The sequence below is a fragment of the Euwallacea similis genome, chromosome 19 (genome assembly GCF_039881205.1).
Source record: "Euwallacea similis isolate ESF13 chromosome 19, ESF131.1, whole genome shotgun sequence".
NCBI lineage: Eukaryota > Metazoa > Arthropoda > Insecta > Coleoptera > Curculionidae > Euwallacea > Euwallacea similis.
This window is the reverse complement of record NC_089627.1, coordinates 1148567-1164066: the sequence shown is the minus strand read 5'-3', so window position 1 is coordinate 1164066 and position 15500 is coordinate 1148567. Positions and strand designations below refer to the sequence as shown.

At 38.3% G+C, this 15500-nt stretch overlaps 1 protein-coding gene across 1 annotated transcript in view; it reads left to right on the top strand.

Annotated features, from left to right (window-relative positions):
* Window positions 1-13597: 13597 nt before the first annotated feature.
* Window positions 13598-15500, top strand: part of LOC136415230 (protein O-mannosyl-transferase TMTC1-like) — a 154850-nt gene continuing 152947 nt past the window's right edge. The window contains exon 1 of the mRNA XM_066399718.1: window positions 13598-13891. The gene's annotated coding sequence lies outside the window, so the exon portion shown is untranslated. The remainder of the gene's footprint in view (window positions 13892-15500) is intronic.

Sequence of the window (15500 nt, the reverse complement as noted above, 5' to 3'; positions counted from 1 at the left end):
GTAGATCTTTACGCACGGTGATCGCAGCTCACCGAACGAGGCCAAGCCGAGTTCAGTCAGCGATCGAATGACGTAATAGTAAATTATGCAACGAGCACGAAGTGCTTTAGGAATATGGCGTTTGCGCACAAGCTGCAGGTGAGTGCATTAAGTCACGTAACCCGAAAATGGGCTTTTAGTGTTAGGTATACGATTTTTTGCGACTAAAACAAGTTGTAGAAAATTTACTGCTTAAAACACCAAATTGCCGCCGAGCAGTTGGATGACGTTTGTTTTTCATTATTGCTGTAGATACCAAAATAAAAATATTTCTTTATCGGTGCGCACGTTACCCATAGGAAATTAAAGTATACAAAAATCTAGGGCCTTTAGATCTAATTTTTGAGCCCAAAACACTGATATCCTGGCAGTCGCAGTTCTCATGTTTTTTACTGTTTTGTTCTTTATCACTGGAGGTTTATAATGGTAATCGGTCGTAAGCTCCCGGACTATAATAGCCAGAAAAGACCGAATTCAGATGGAGGAAATATAATTAATTAATTAACATAAAGAAGTGCGAATTTTTCGAATGGACGGACTTAATTTTACTAGAACAATATTGAGCCATGCTCTTTTTGGTAATGGTCGTTTGCAATTACATATAAAACAAATACTGGTGTTGATTTAGGACACAGTTTTAAATGGAACGTCAATAAAAAATTAATTGAAATTTATTCTTGTTTGAGTTTCTCATTTAACGGATTTAGCTTTATCGGTAGTGTGACTAACTTGTAACACATTCCGAGGTCTTTAAGGTTCACTTGTCCCTTTTCGATTTTCGTGCAATTTAGAACAAGAATGTCTAAATTGAGACAGGAGTAGTTATCGCCAACAATTAGTACCACAATAAAGTGGTTTATGCACAGTTTTGCGTGATCAATAGATGACTCACATTATCGGTCAGGCCTTCATCAGCATAGGGTCACGTTGCTCTATAAAATCGACTAACGGCACCTCAAAAATTTCGAAAATTTTCTGAAAATTTGAAAGGAGAGTGCTTACTTTTTACTCATTCTTAAAATTTAAACGCAGATATCGACGGGAGCACATGTAGAAATTTCCCTAAAAATATAACTTAAATTGATCGCCCGATGCGATCTACAAAAGCTTACATAAGCGGAATTGCAACATCTCTTTTCGTTTCTGAAATACGAACTCGTTAGTACTTGTTTTTACAATTTTGAAATCACTGAACTTCCCTAAAAATGCACGTCCAAGGCTCGATTGAGGTCCTAGAGTAATGGCATTTTGCTCATAATTATAAACATTATTAGGTTCAGTATTTTCCATGAAAAAGTTACCAAGCATGGAAGACAATGGAGATCCTTTTGGATTGCTGGTGTGGCCCTGAAGCGACATTTTTCAGCTAATAAATGCTTTCTCTCACGTAAAAAAGGGTGTGTTCCCTATAGACGGGTAGTTTGTTTGAGATCCTATACCGAACAATAGTAAATTACCCCCGACGTCAATCAACTGCCCGAGGTCGATTTTCGTGTACGATTTAATTTGGAAGCACAAAAGTGGCTTTTTATCTCGCCTTTTCATTTCACACAATCTTAACGGAAGTAATAATAATAAAAACGCAATAAAGCTGACTCTCGAATGGGCACTTTTCGCCGCCGTCTTTGGCATATCGTAATTAGCGGCTATTACAGCACAACGGCTTAAGAGAGCTCGAATTGCCATTACTCTAATCGTTTTATACGAAAAATGCTTCTAAATACCTACTTCACATAATTTGCCATAAATGAGGGAAATTGATAAGAACAATTTATGAGGCGAGTCGCATGGACTTTGACCGGTAAGACCATCGAACGTCTTTAGCGGCTAGAAACTGGACAAAGGCCTAATGTATTATAGTTAACCTTGAAGCACCCCCAGTCGTTTGTCAAGTCGTTGTTTTTAAGTGAAGGCACTTAAAAAAGGCACACTGTACAATTAGGAATAAACGGGAAGTTTTGCCTGATATGACTAAGATTGATGTACCTCCAGTCGTTTGGAGAGTGGACACTCTTAAAAGAGATCCCCTGTATATTAAGGGAAAATGAGATGCTGTTGCGGTTTGAATGAGGCTGAACACGTACACTTAAAAAAGGCGAAACCTGAGGTAAGAATTCCCTTTTTCTGTCTTCACTCGTTCTGATTGACATTTATCGCTCTCAAGAAATTTTCATGATTTTTGGCCGAAACGATTCCATACCATTCCCAGTTTTAGTTTTGATAGGCCCCAACTATCATTAAACTTCAAAGCTTTCGGAATTCGCGTGCATAATTTGTTTCCATTTAACGAATTAAAACGCATAAGTAAACTAGCCATATGCGGTGCTAAGAGTTGGCTTCACCACTACTCTGCGCTTGGGGTGATAATTTATTTCGTTGTTATGAAGGGCGGAATATTTATGAAGGGCACGTACACAATCGGCCTGGTAAACCGTAATCGGATAGAAACGTAATGTGAAAAATAAAGAATTTTCCATCAAACGAATCCCGCAAGAGCGAGCCTAATATCTTTTTCGCAAAACGGATAAATGTAAGGAGATTTGAAAAAGATAAATGTGGAAAAATTGTTTGAAAGAGACTCCCCTCGGGCTCGGATTTTGCAAGAGCAACAATTAAATTCCAGACAATGACGACGATGCCCCCATTCCTAAAGGGATCTTTTTAAATATCGTTTTATTGTCGTGAGAAAAAAGAGAAACAAAGAAGTGCGTTTGAAAGGAGATAGGTAAGCGGAGAACCGTACACCGATGTTTGTTTTCCGCACGTCTTACCTCAGAACTCGACCTCAAAAACGGGGGTTGTTTTAGGACTCGAAATATTTCGAGAGCATAAAAGCCTAACTTCCTGTCGAAAATAGTCTTTGTTTGCTTAAGCTGTTCACGTCCTCCATCAGCTCTCAGCTGGGGTTAATAATGCCCGTTTTACAGTATGTTGTGGTTCAATTTTAGAAGCCAAATACGCAGTATTTGTAACAACAGTACATATAAAAACACGGCAAACTTTCTCGCTTTTAGAACAAGAAAAGGAACACTGCAACGTCGTACATAACTTGGCTTCGTTTCCCCTGACAGCACTATTCGCAGCTGGTAATGCGAGAGCTTTGCAGTAGCAAAGAATTTAATAAACAATTCTCGGAGCTTCGCCTCCGGGGGTTTTCCTTTCTTTCTCTTTCACGTGTTAAATTAGAGGGGAGTGAAACTTTAATAACGACCCCCATCCGATGAATTGGACCTGGAAGAAGCGTATCCTTCTCTTGTTCGAACGTTCCTTCAGATATGTAAAGTAGTGTCGCGGTTGTTTCTTTAGATTTATAACGAATGATCGCCCAAAGAAAATCGAGGCCCTTATGGAAGGTTTCTACTTGCAGTTCGCACCCTTTCCGCTGCCGGTGTTGCCAAATACTGACGGGGATGATTTATAGGCGCTGAAAGGGCTGAAATCGTTATTTATTGCTTTACGGCTCTATTAGGGTAATATAAGGAGTGTAGACGACTTGATTTTAGTTAAGCTTCGAGGGAATGAGGAATTTCATTTTTGGGCAATATTTGCACCCATTGGAGTTACATTGCATTCAATACATTCAACATATCACGAAATAAGTGAATAAGAAATTGAATAATGCCGAGACTCAGTCTTACCCTCTTCGCGGGCACCTGGAGATAGGTGTGTTCTCCCTTGTCAGAAAATTTTATGCCTTCACCTCTAACTTCCTGCAGAGAAAAGAGCTTCAGCAGCATCAATCATCTTAAACGGTATAATTTTTTAGACTTGTGCATGCAAACTCATATACACAATCGTGCAGAATATGACGCGCATTCCTTTATTAATACCTCCAGATCAAGTTGCTTCGTGTAAGCTATGGCGATGATAAAATTAAGTTTTAATATCCTTGTGGGCACCCTCTGGCAGCCAGAAAGCAGCCGATCCGTGCTGCATGGAGTTAGTAATCTCACGGTATATACATCTGGTGTCTAAACTTGGTGGAACGATCCAATCACTCATCTTAAGGACCCAAGAGTTAGCTAACTACTAATGACTAATTACCGAATTATTGTCTCTATTGTGATTCCTCCAAACTATGGAGACGGGGGCTGATTTGTTTGTGGTAGAAACATACAAATTAAGACCTCACAACAGTAAAACACCTCATTTTTATGGTGTTTCGAAGATCCGTAAAAATAACGCTCCCTTAAAATCTATTTTGCAAATATATCTCTGTGCATCGGATTATTTTCGTATTTTTACTGAAGGTGACTGCAAGGTGGCAAACGAACAATTCGGAATCATCTGTGCATCGTATTGAAAATATGATTCACACGAACGATGAAACTCGAGCTGCATATTCCGACGATTGAGCTTCTAAAGTACAGTGGCTCGAATCCAGATCAGTGGCGCGAGTAATTAAATATGTTTCTGCACAAAAATAACTTGCTCTTGAGACCTGTTGTTAGTAGTATAAACTCATCCACAAACCCATTGTCTAGACTTAAATCCGTTAATAGGAAACGCAGATTCTCGTATCAAAAACTCTAATAATTTACTACTTATTTACGCAATATTCACTCAATAATTGAGGCCTCATGACACTATCTTTTTAGATAACTTCGAAATCAACAAGCTTTTTTTCTCCGTAAACCGAGGCAAAAAATTGTGAAAATAAATCTCTTGCGTGTTCTCTTTGATATATAAAATTTAACCTTTGTTGTACTGGATTATTTTTCATCTACACAAAGTGTAATCGGAACTACGGCGTGGGAATTTCAGAAGTGCTGAAAAATTGGAATATTTAAAAATCAAATAATACGATCCAAATGCCAAAGTTTATTAAGCTTGTTCAGTTGTTATTCAAATGAAAATTACTACACCTGGCACAATATTTTGCTAGGGAAACTATATAATTGTTAATGAGATTGCACTTGCTATACAATCATAAATAATTTGGTGTTGCGTTGAAAAAATGATAAGAAGAAAGGCGTGAAAACATTTTAGAGTCATTCGACAAATCCATGGGATATACAGGGTGTCTCGAGAAAGAGTGGCGAATCAAACTTTTGCTTACTTGGAATGGGCCTCCTTGCATATGTGGACCTGTTCTTCTTGATGTCAATAGTAATGGATTTTATTATAGTGGTTCTCTCGGAAATTACAAATTTTTGCTCTATAAGAATACCGAGTTAAGGAAAAAACAGATTCAAAATCCGAGATCAATAGTGTTTATCTAATTCGTTATTCCTATGGAAAAGATATTCCTCCTCTGTGAGAAAACGGTGGGGACCAATATCAAAACGCTTTTTTTGGAAAAACTCATAATTACATGTCTCGTCTAGATAAGCTGAGGGGGTCCCTTTTAACTGACCACATATTTGTTTTCCTGAATCTATATTACCTGAGAGAGCAGAAATAAAGACTGGAGTGCCTCTGACCCACAAAACTCATACACAAGCACTTCGTTAGCATATGTCATATATACTCCAACACAAGAGCAGGAAAAAACAATAAAATGGAAATAAGTTCTGCTTTAACATTCTAATACGGTCCTGCCTATTCTGCGACTGACACCAGGGTTAACGCGATTTTTTCTCCGTTTTATTAAAAAATTCTTTTCTTTGTCCCTCCCCTAACAGACAACAGACCGAACCAACCGCAATTGCGTGAACAGGTATTTAGATTAATTCCTTGGAGAGATTTGTTTGGTCAAATTGTCTCTCATTTGTTCCGGAAGCCACTTTCGGTACAACTTAATTTTGAAAGATTTTATTATAAAGTGTGCCAGAATTCGGAGGCAGTTTATACAAAGACCCTCTTGGGGCGAGCAAACTGCAAAAAAGGGTTGACAAGGGTTAATGGTAAAAAATGCATTAGAATAGAAGTGGAGGTGTGATTGATTTATGGCTGCGAAGTATGTGAATTTCTCAAAACCCTTTATTTCTTCCAGGGGCCAAGTTGCATGCTGAGCTTAGCACTAGACCCTTCTTGACCATCACCGCCGCTGGTCAAGTCATAAATCCTCCCAATTAAATCGTAACTTTACGCGTGCTAAACAGTTCCTCGGAAGCAAATCCGCAAGAAATATCAGTACTTACTCGAAACTAAATTGGGGTAACCAAATAGGCTATAAATCTACGGAATGTTATAACGAAGAAATTCCGTGGCAAGTGTTTTATAACTAGGCGTTACGAAAGTAAATTAGGGAATATTTATTATGGCAACCAGTGCCAGGATCCACCTAACGATTTATTGGGGCGCATTCGGAATTTATTATTTTAGACCTTGTTTATTGTAATGAAGGATTCAAACTCTTAAGTTAATTAATTAAATAATGACGCATGCAAAGCCCCATTGTACGGCATAAAGTTCGTGTATGCTGCATAGATGGCGCCGCGATATTAGTATGCCGCGCGTTCAACGAATATCTCATAGCCTTACGGTTTTCGGTCAAGGATAACGAGTCAGAGTGTCGTCGAGACTGAATCAGAGTACGAGCCACATATTTTTGCAGCTTGGCAATTAAAATTAATTTTCAAGGATTCCATTTCTTTGTTCAAGTAAAGGAAACACACACCCGCGGTGAGTTTCCAGGCCGTTTATTCCTGAAATTCTAATTAATTAAAGTTAATTATTTTTTTAAGGCAGATTGCCCGCCCCCGTAAATACCTTCCAGTGGGTTGTTTAGCTTATTGTAAAATGAAATAATTATTATCCTGCGGCGTGGTTTCCAGGTTGATTATTATTCTTGGGAGAAGCTGCCCTCATCGGTGAATGCTGTGGGCATGCTTTCACACAGCTGATTAAACCTCCGTGCTGAATATTCGAGAGATTATAATCAATTTCGTTAAGTAATAGATTCAATTAATACGTAATTTGTTTCCAATATCCTGGAAAATTACCGACCTTAGGAACAAGGCGTAATTGCCTGAATCCCGTCCGTGAGCCGTCCGAACCGCCCGCTGACTAATTTTCTGATGCTGTCCTGTTTTATTTGAAATAAAAGCAAACTCTTAAGCATTACCGTTCCGATATACTGTTGCTTCTACTCAGCCTAGTCAATAAATCTCCTTTAAAAGTATCTCTTAAAAAATCAATATTATTCTTGTCTGTAATGTTTATTTTATTTTCGTTTCTAATTATTTAGTCTTGCAATAAACCAATTTTTTTCCTGCTCGTTGCCTCGATCTCGTTTACTGAATCTTAATCTTTCTCTACTGTCTAAAAGTTACGCCGTAAGAAGAGCGTCACATTATAATTAATATTAATTACTTTATGTTTCGGTGGAAGTATGGCAAGAGCTTATTAATTGCTCATTAAAAAGCCTATTATTAAGGGAATAATAGAAATTGCAACTGTTGGATTCGACAGCTTAAACAAGCGCAACCGTGAGATCTTTTACAACCAGTTTTAACTCGTAATTTCCCTCTTCCCCGCTAGTTGAAGTCCTGCTAACGCCCTTGAGATAATAGAAAACGTTAACGTTAGTAACGTCACGTATCGTATTCCATTAGAGTGGTTTCAAGCCATTCATTTCAACACGCGTTAACCTTATTTTGACATATTTTCCACATTATCATTAACATTAGCTTAATTAGTGTTAAAGAGCTGTGTTCCTGGGAGAAAACATGATAATAAAATTAGGAACACTGAATGGACTTTATTTAACACGTTGATAAGTAACAAGTCACGTTATATACAGAGACATAGCCGTTACCTTTGCGCGAGTACTTAACGTTATCGTTTCCGATAAGTTAACAACATCCTAATGTAACCAACCCGCTATCTCTTGTGATAACCAAGGTCTCAATGATGGGGTTCGCAAAACGAGCACTCTTTATAACAGTTTTTTATTTAAGGACATTGGAGACGTCTCATTTCCATGCTACCCATAAATAAAACAACAATGGGGTGATGGCGACTTTATAGCCGACTAGCTCGCTAGGGAAATAATAAGCCATATGCGCGTCATTATTCACCTGTTATTCAGTTGTTGTTAGGAAAAAAGACGAGAAAACGTGCTTTAAAGTTATTCGACACATGTAATGATGGTGGATTTTAGAGCTAGCAATGGAAAGCACGTATTACTTGCCTATAATTATAGCAGCGGCTGTTGTAGTCCTACAGACACGGGATAGCTCTAATATACTAAAATGTATGTGATTTTTTGTCCTTTCTTTGAAGGCAGTAAAATGACAAAAAAATGTGTACGAAACTCATTAGGAAATTCTATTTTGGGTTATAAGTTCTGCGGAACGAGCGAAGCGAGGTCTTGCAATATGGCATTTGAAAACTATGCATTTCTTAGCTGGTTATATAAATAGCCATTATTTACCTAGTCATTTATCACTGTAAGATACTAATCGCATTTAAACGGACGGAAATGGACGGTGGTAGAAATTTCATATAAGAGGAACATTAATGTTTGTCTGGTAATAATCCCAGTGACACTCTTTCCAATTGACTGGTGCTCTGTGCTCTTACAAATTTGTACACGTACATGTGCCTTAATTTGCTATTGTTATCAAACAGCATGCTCTGCTGGCAGGCGGGTAGACCTGATAAATTAACTCCGCTCTACTCCAAAACTCTCATCCCTTATTGATCTATAACCTAAAGTACTTTAAATCGAACCTTTTCCATTTCCAGGTGATTGTCTCCAATCGGAATACCATCTAAAATCAATATCCCGAAAGCCCAAAAAATTGTACATATTATTCTTCTTTCGTTTTCCAATAAGCTCCCTTTATTCCGCGTTCCTGAGAAAATTTGTCACATCCATTTCCAAATCTTGGAAACAGTGTTCAGAACCGGCACGAGGCTTTTTAAAACAAATTGGCACTGTGTCCCAATAAAGCTGCACGTCGCGTAACAATATTAAATCCGAGCATAATAGAACAATATAAAATGACAAGTGTCGAGAGCGTTATAATGCAAATGCGCTTCAACCCAACAGATAATCACATTTATTTGAATTTCAATCCGTGCATTACCATAATTGACCAAAACACTATAAAGATGGCCGGATTTCCATAGAACAACGTCGTTTTTGGTCGCCAAGAGAATTTATTGCTTCCAAGTAGTAAAATTCTGGATGCATTTGTTGCAAATGAAATCGTTATCGAGAGTTACTTCCGGATTTTGAGAGTGTTTGAAAAGGCAAATCCAATAACATCGATTCTTATGGCGTAAGATTAAAACTGTCGCAATAAATGGCAGCTAAATATCAGCTACAGCGAATGTATCAGAACTACTAAAGCCGAGATTCCAGCAACATTGCTGGAAGCTTGTCACTTTGTTGCGACGTGTGAGCTGTGATTGCTACAACTAAAAGGGCCATATTTTGAGCAGCAAGCGAGCTTGATATTTCTTTTATGGGGACAGGAAATGTGGAATATTACAAAGTTACATGAGATTAGTTTATTTACTTGAAAGATTCAATAGTGCAAGAAATTTAGATTTCATGTTGCCGGTGCAGTTCCCGCTTAGCTGCTTTTATTCTCGAATTTTTGAAACCACCGTAGCACCGATTTGATCAATAAATAATGCCATTAGAGTAATAGATATTGGTTTAAAATCCTCAAAAACCTAAATAGTTACAGCCGCTCTGCTTTCGTCATTGCACTACTACCGTAATTGTCCAAAACTTTCCCCAGTGACTTCCTATTTTCTGTAGTTTCCGAGATCTCAATAAAGGAACATCGATTTGATACACATTTTACTGAATTTCTTTCATTTTTCTGCGGAAGGTTTCAGGGAGATGAAAACTTAGTCCTTTAAAAATTTTAGCCCACGTTTCGTCCTCCAGCAGCCATCATCAGGCTCATTTTTGGCAAATGGTAGTAAAAATCACTAGTCTTTTGATAGTTGATTCTGCCTTTTTCTCATCTGTAATGTTTTTAGAATATCTAGTGTCGCATTTGTGCATTTCGGCCCTATTATACTTCTTTTCACCCTTCGTGCAATCAGAAGGGGACCTTCGTGATGGTTTCGCGCCTCCTTATGCTCGATTTGTATCCTTTTAAGTTGCAGGGCTATACCACTCTTCCTCCTTTCAATTACTTTATCTATGCCCCTCTGGTTCCGTACAGTGTTGTTACCAATCTTGATGTATACATCCGACCGAAATTTTTGCCTTTTTTTTCGGCAATGGAAATTTTTCCTTCATATTTGTGTTTTCCCCTGATATGTTTATCTTTACGTTGTAGCGTCCATGCTTGTATGGCCGTTCTTGGGTATTTGGTCTCTTCGTTATTTCGTCTTGACCTTCTTTGGTCTTTCTTGTTGTTTTTGCCCCAAGGGTTAATTTCGGGTGATGAAATAGGTCGTTCCTTCAGCCAGATACTCACTGATTTTCCCATTGAACACCATTCTTCTGCCTTCCGCATCTGCTACATCTCCTTCCCTCCTCCGGGGTTGGTTATCCGAGCTCGAGGAAGGAGGCATCCAGGTGTCACCACGTGAAGGTGCAGATGGATCTTTGACTCTTAGAGTTGTTTGGTTCTGAATTTGGCGACTTGGTCGCTGATTTGTCTGTGAGGTGGGGGCTTTTTTCTTTATGTGTTTGGGGTAGCTTCAAGCATTTGTATTTTTTATCTGAGAGATTTGGAAAATGCTTAATGTTTCTGAAATTGAGAGGGAACGCGTTCTTCGTTGGAAGGAATTTTGGGAAGCTTACTCCAAGTTCAGGCCAAATTGGGAAATCCTCACGAGGTTCTCCAAAATCTTAGATTTTCCGAGGAAAAACAGAACAAATTTCGCGATAATGATCTTAAAAATTCGAAGAAAACTGATCAGAAATAATACGAAATTTAAACTAGTTCCTTAAGAGTTGTTTCACAAATAATTTCACAACTTCACTTAGGTGGGGCAAAATGTATCGCAAAGTTTGATTGAACTTTGCTTGGGAGATCATTACAAAAACCGGTGTTTTGGTGATTGATGAGCAATTTTGCAAAGTCGCGAGGAAAACACAGGACGTGCCTTTAAGAGAGAATATTTATAATAATTTATCTCAACTTTTGCTGTAAACTTTTATCAGATTTTGTCAGGCCCTGTCCCGAAATATGTTTTATCATGATTTAAACTTTAATGAAGTTGTCTGAGACCTGATTGATGAGGCTAATTTTCCAGGCCATCCATTACAATACCGAAAAAATTTGCTACCTAAACGTTTCGGAAGGAAATTCTTTTCAATTGTTGCGAGCGAGCACGAAGTGCCAGCTCCTAAAACACTGAATTCTATCGTTTATACGGGCCTGCATATATATTCTGAAAGCTATGACGCACCCACTATGCATATCATAGCGCCGTGAGCATTAAAACTTGGATGTACCTTCAACTGTCAAATTAACACAAGTTACCCGGTGTAATATGTGGTGTATCACACACACATAACCTAATATCCAAAACGGGGCATGAGGGGCGCACCAATGGGAAATCCGCCAAACTTTATAACCGTATACATCCGGCGGCTAATCGAGAAACATTACGGCAAAACGGCCGCAGGGACGAAACTTTTTCCGTCGATGTCTATCTGGTCGTACGAGCCGATAAATTAATTAAAACTTGTCCTGTCAGGGACGAGTCTAATAAATGTAACTCCGGGACCCATATTGTGCTTTTCCCTTTTGGGGCCCTATAAAAATAACTTCGAACACTTCCGATTGGACGGGAATGATCGAGTTTTTCTACACTCCTTCTCGCTCAGTTTATATGACGCGACGGATCCGCTAATTAAAAGCAACAAGGAGGACTTTCTATAAACTCGAGATAGATTAAAAGAGCCAGTGGAAATTGTTAATGTTGATGGGAAAATTGCAGCAAGAAGATGAAAAGTAGTGAAAAGTGCAGAATAACAGCCGAGCTATTCGTAATTGTTTAATAGTCACTTGCAGTAATGAACTTCGCAAGAGTTTCCATTCAGAGCCACTTTCCGATGACACGACATAATGTATCTGAAGTAACTTTGTCTGCGGCTCTATAATTTGACCACTATAATAAGAATACGGGAGTTCTGCATCTGTTTCTGTACCTGTGACAAGACCCATTAATCCCCAAGGTGCAACAAATGCTATCGATCGTGAATGACGAGTTCATTATTCACATTGGATTAGTCATAAACACGAAGTGTCCCAATGGCTCGCAGAAATGTCTCCCTCCGGGATAGGCCTAATAAAATTCGCATATGCATAACGGCCGTCAAAGTATTTAATAGACCTTAACATTTCGGGACATTATGGACTTTGATGTTAATCATTTAGCGATTTCAAACCTAATTGATTAGAGATTCTAGTCAAAAAGAGCGATGTATAAATCAGCGATATAAAAATTAGAGACTTTATGAAATCCTCCGGTAATTTTTTTTATGAATCAAAAATCGGAAAAACCTTAAGCGCCTTTCGAGATTTTGTCTGGAGGATCTAAATGGCATTACAATGAAAGCTTTCATTTTAATTTATACTACAAATACCATTAATTGATTATATTATAAATAAAGGAATATTCCATAAATCGCCCTGATATTGCTCGTATATAATGGGTGCTTTCAGGCATGTTGGAACATGCTGGAGCGGCTACATATTGGGTAACCGATTTGAGACGCTTCACGAGGCTTTTGTGTTGTCAAATCCCCAGCACTTGCTTAAATTTTCTCTAAAAACCGAGGATTGCATAACAAATATTGAACAATATGTTCGATAATTTTGCATTAAATACAATACACCATGGAAGCGTTATCTAAAAGTATAAATTATGAGTGTGCTTGTAGAAACCCAGAGATGCGAATTTTAAACTTTTCCATGTTTGAAATAGTGGTCCTCGCAGCCTCAGGAGCTCGTAAATTTTGCTGCTTTTGGCCCAAAAATCTGTGAACATAATGTAGTTATAATGTCCCTCATATTTTATAATAGTTTAGGGAAGCAGTACAATAAACGGGTTATCCCTCGCGATAAACCGATTCTTTGTGGACATAGAGGTGTAATATAGTTTTTCCACTATTAGCTTCAGAAAGTATCATTTTTTGGCGTGTTGAATGCATGTGAAGTAAGTTTTCTTTCGTTTTAAAATGTAGTTTAATAACAGGTCAATACTGGCACGTATATGGTTCGTTAGTTACCTTATGAGCTAATATCCATTACTATTTTTTATGGGTGGATTAAGAAAAGCGGATTAAGCAACTTCGACAAAAGGAAGTTAAATTATCGCGTACGCAATGAGATTTTATTCGATTGCAACACCCTGTACATAACAACAAGTTCCGCATTTTCCATTGAACTATATTCCATTTACGACAGCCTGGAAACTAATTCTACATCAGCATCCTTTCACTATCCCCCCAAAGAAGTCTTACAACACACGACCAATCCAGTGCAGTCAGGAGCGACAGGTTTCTCATTGAAAATTTCCAAACGTCCCATTCCGACACCTAAAAGTAATCCCAAACAGGTTCTATCCATGTTGTTATTTGCTAGTCAAGAATATTGTTACAACTCTTCCGAGCGGTCCCGAATCGTCCCGTCCCGACGCATATGAAAGCCCCAATTCCCGTCGTCCAAGTTCAGTTGGTGCGCTAAGGGCGTCCGGGACTCACTATCGGCAACGTCGCGATTTCAGCCGGTGCCGATCAGACTACTCACGAACGAGTATTACGTGTTCCGTGTGCAATTTTAACGCGTTCAGTATCTGCGTTTTTAATTACAACTCTCGGGATTTCTTTGGAAACTATTGGACAGCGGGGACAAGATTGTTGGACAGGTCGCGAATCTACGGGATCTGATGCGGAGGCTTTGAAACTGGGTTAAGGTGGGGTTCTAGTTGCGAATTCTTGTCAGGCTCGCTTCGCTGAAAATTCCTTGCTGCATTTAAGGTAATTTTGTTTTCGTTGTTTAAGGGTCAGAGATGTTAAGTGGCGACGCACAGCTCCTCCAGTTAATCCGAACGTAGTTCCTTAATAGAGGTCAGTTGTTGTGGTCTAACGGAGACCGAGACTCGTAAAAAAACCTACGATTCTAGAAAAATTAACATTTTCTCGCGTGTCTGGGGAATAATTGGTCCATAATAAGAGATTGATGAAGGCTAGGAATTGAAAAATCAAAATATTATAAGTGTTAATATTTGTCTTCATTGATTTAAGGTTTTTTTGGGGAATTTCGGAGAGATCTTGCAACAAAATAATTATTGCATTTTCTGTTTATGCTATAAATTTACTATCTTTTACTTAGAAAATGTTCTGCTTACTAGTCTGCCAGCTAGAGGTTGACATTAGAGTCTTTCCTGGAAAACAGCTGGGGGTCAGCTGGTGCTGACCGCACTTGCGGCATCTACCCTCTAAGGGGCTGCTGAGTCAAATCTTTTAATTTGTGTGTACCTCATTTTTGTAATAATACATTTTTCTATAGCACTTCACAGGTTACCTGAGAAAGTTATTATTTTACAGAGTAACATATCAACGGTAGGTCGATGGAGGTTACGACGTTTGTAATAAAAATATTTATCTTCATTTATCTAAGTTTTATTGGGAAGTTACTGCGAGGCGATCAGTTATTGTGTCCGTTATTTACACTTTAATTTTATGTCCTTCAGTGGTTGCCTTATTACGTGTAATTTCTTTTACTTACATTAATTGAATTTACTTTTTGTTCAAATTCCTGATACCAAACGATCTCCCCTTCAACCAAAGCATGTAATATTGTGATATATGTTAGAATCCCCGTATCAGCAAATTCAGTAATACTAAACTGCAGTATTATCCGTTACGAACGAATTTATAAAGCCTGAACGTAGCATATTTAGTCTTCTGATTAAATAATCAATAAACTAAGGCATGCAGTCGTACCCAATTAACCTGGGGCGCTTAGGCACACGCAGTTAATTTAAATTTTTTGGATAGTTATTGCCAAGAAGTTACTTCAATGGGAAAAATTCTTGGCAGCCTGTAATAAAATTGTGCATCATGCGTGCGTGAGAACGGCTAGCGAATTAATTTGTTTAATGATTTAATTAACGACATTATCACGCATAATCATAGGAAAAGCATGGGGCTACCGTCATTGTAAATCATTTTCCGTAATTCGAGAACCTCACCAAACTGGTCTTTGCCTTGTTAGGCAAGCTCTTCTTTCAGTGACAGAAAGTGCTGTTTTCATCACTCGTTAAGTAACATACGGTTTCTTAATCACCATTACAGGTGTTCTGTTAAGACCTTTTACAGAGCGTCTGTTATGTGAATGTCACAAAGAGCACAAAAAGCCATCGCAACGTACAAAATTTCGTTAATTAATCTCTACGCGTTTCGGAAATATTAATGTGCATGCACAGTGAACCTTTTTTTGACGTAAGTTTTATACGAAGCTTGCGTTTTATTGTGATGCTCAGCATACGCGCTTTTTTTCGAGACACTCTGTACACGGTTATTCTGCAGCAGATGATCTTTTCCAAGAGTTACGAATGGGACTATTAAGAACTGTGTTTCAGTA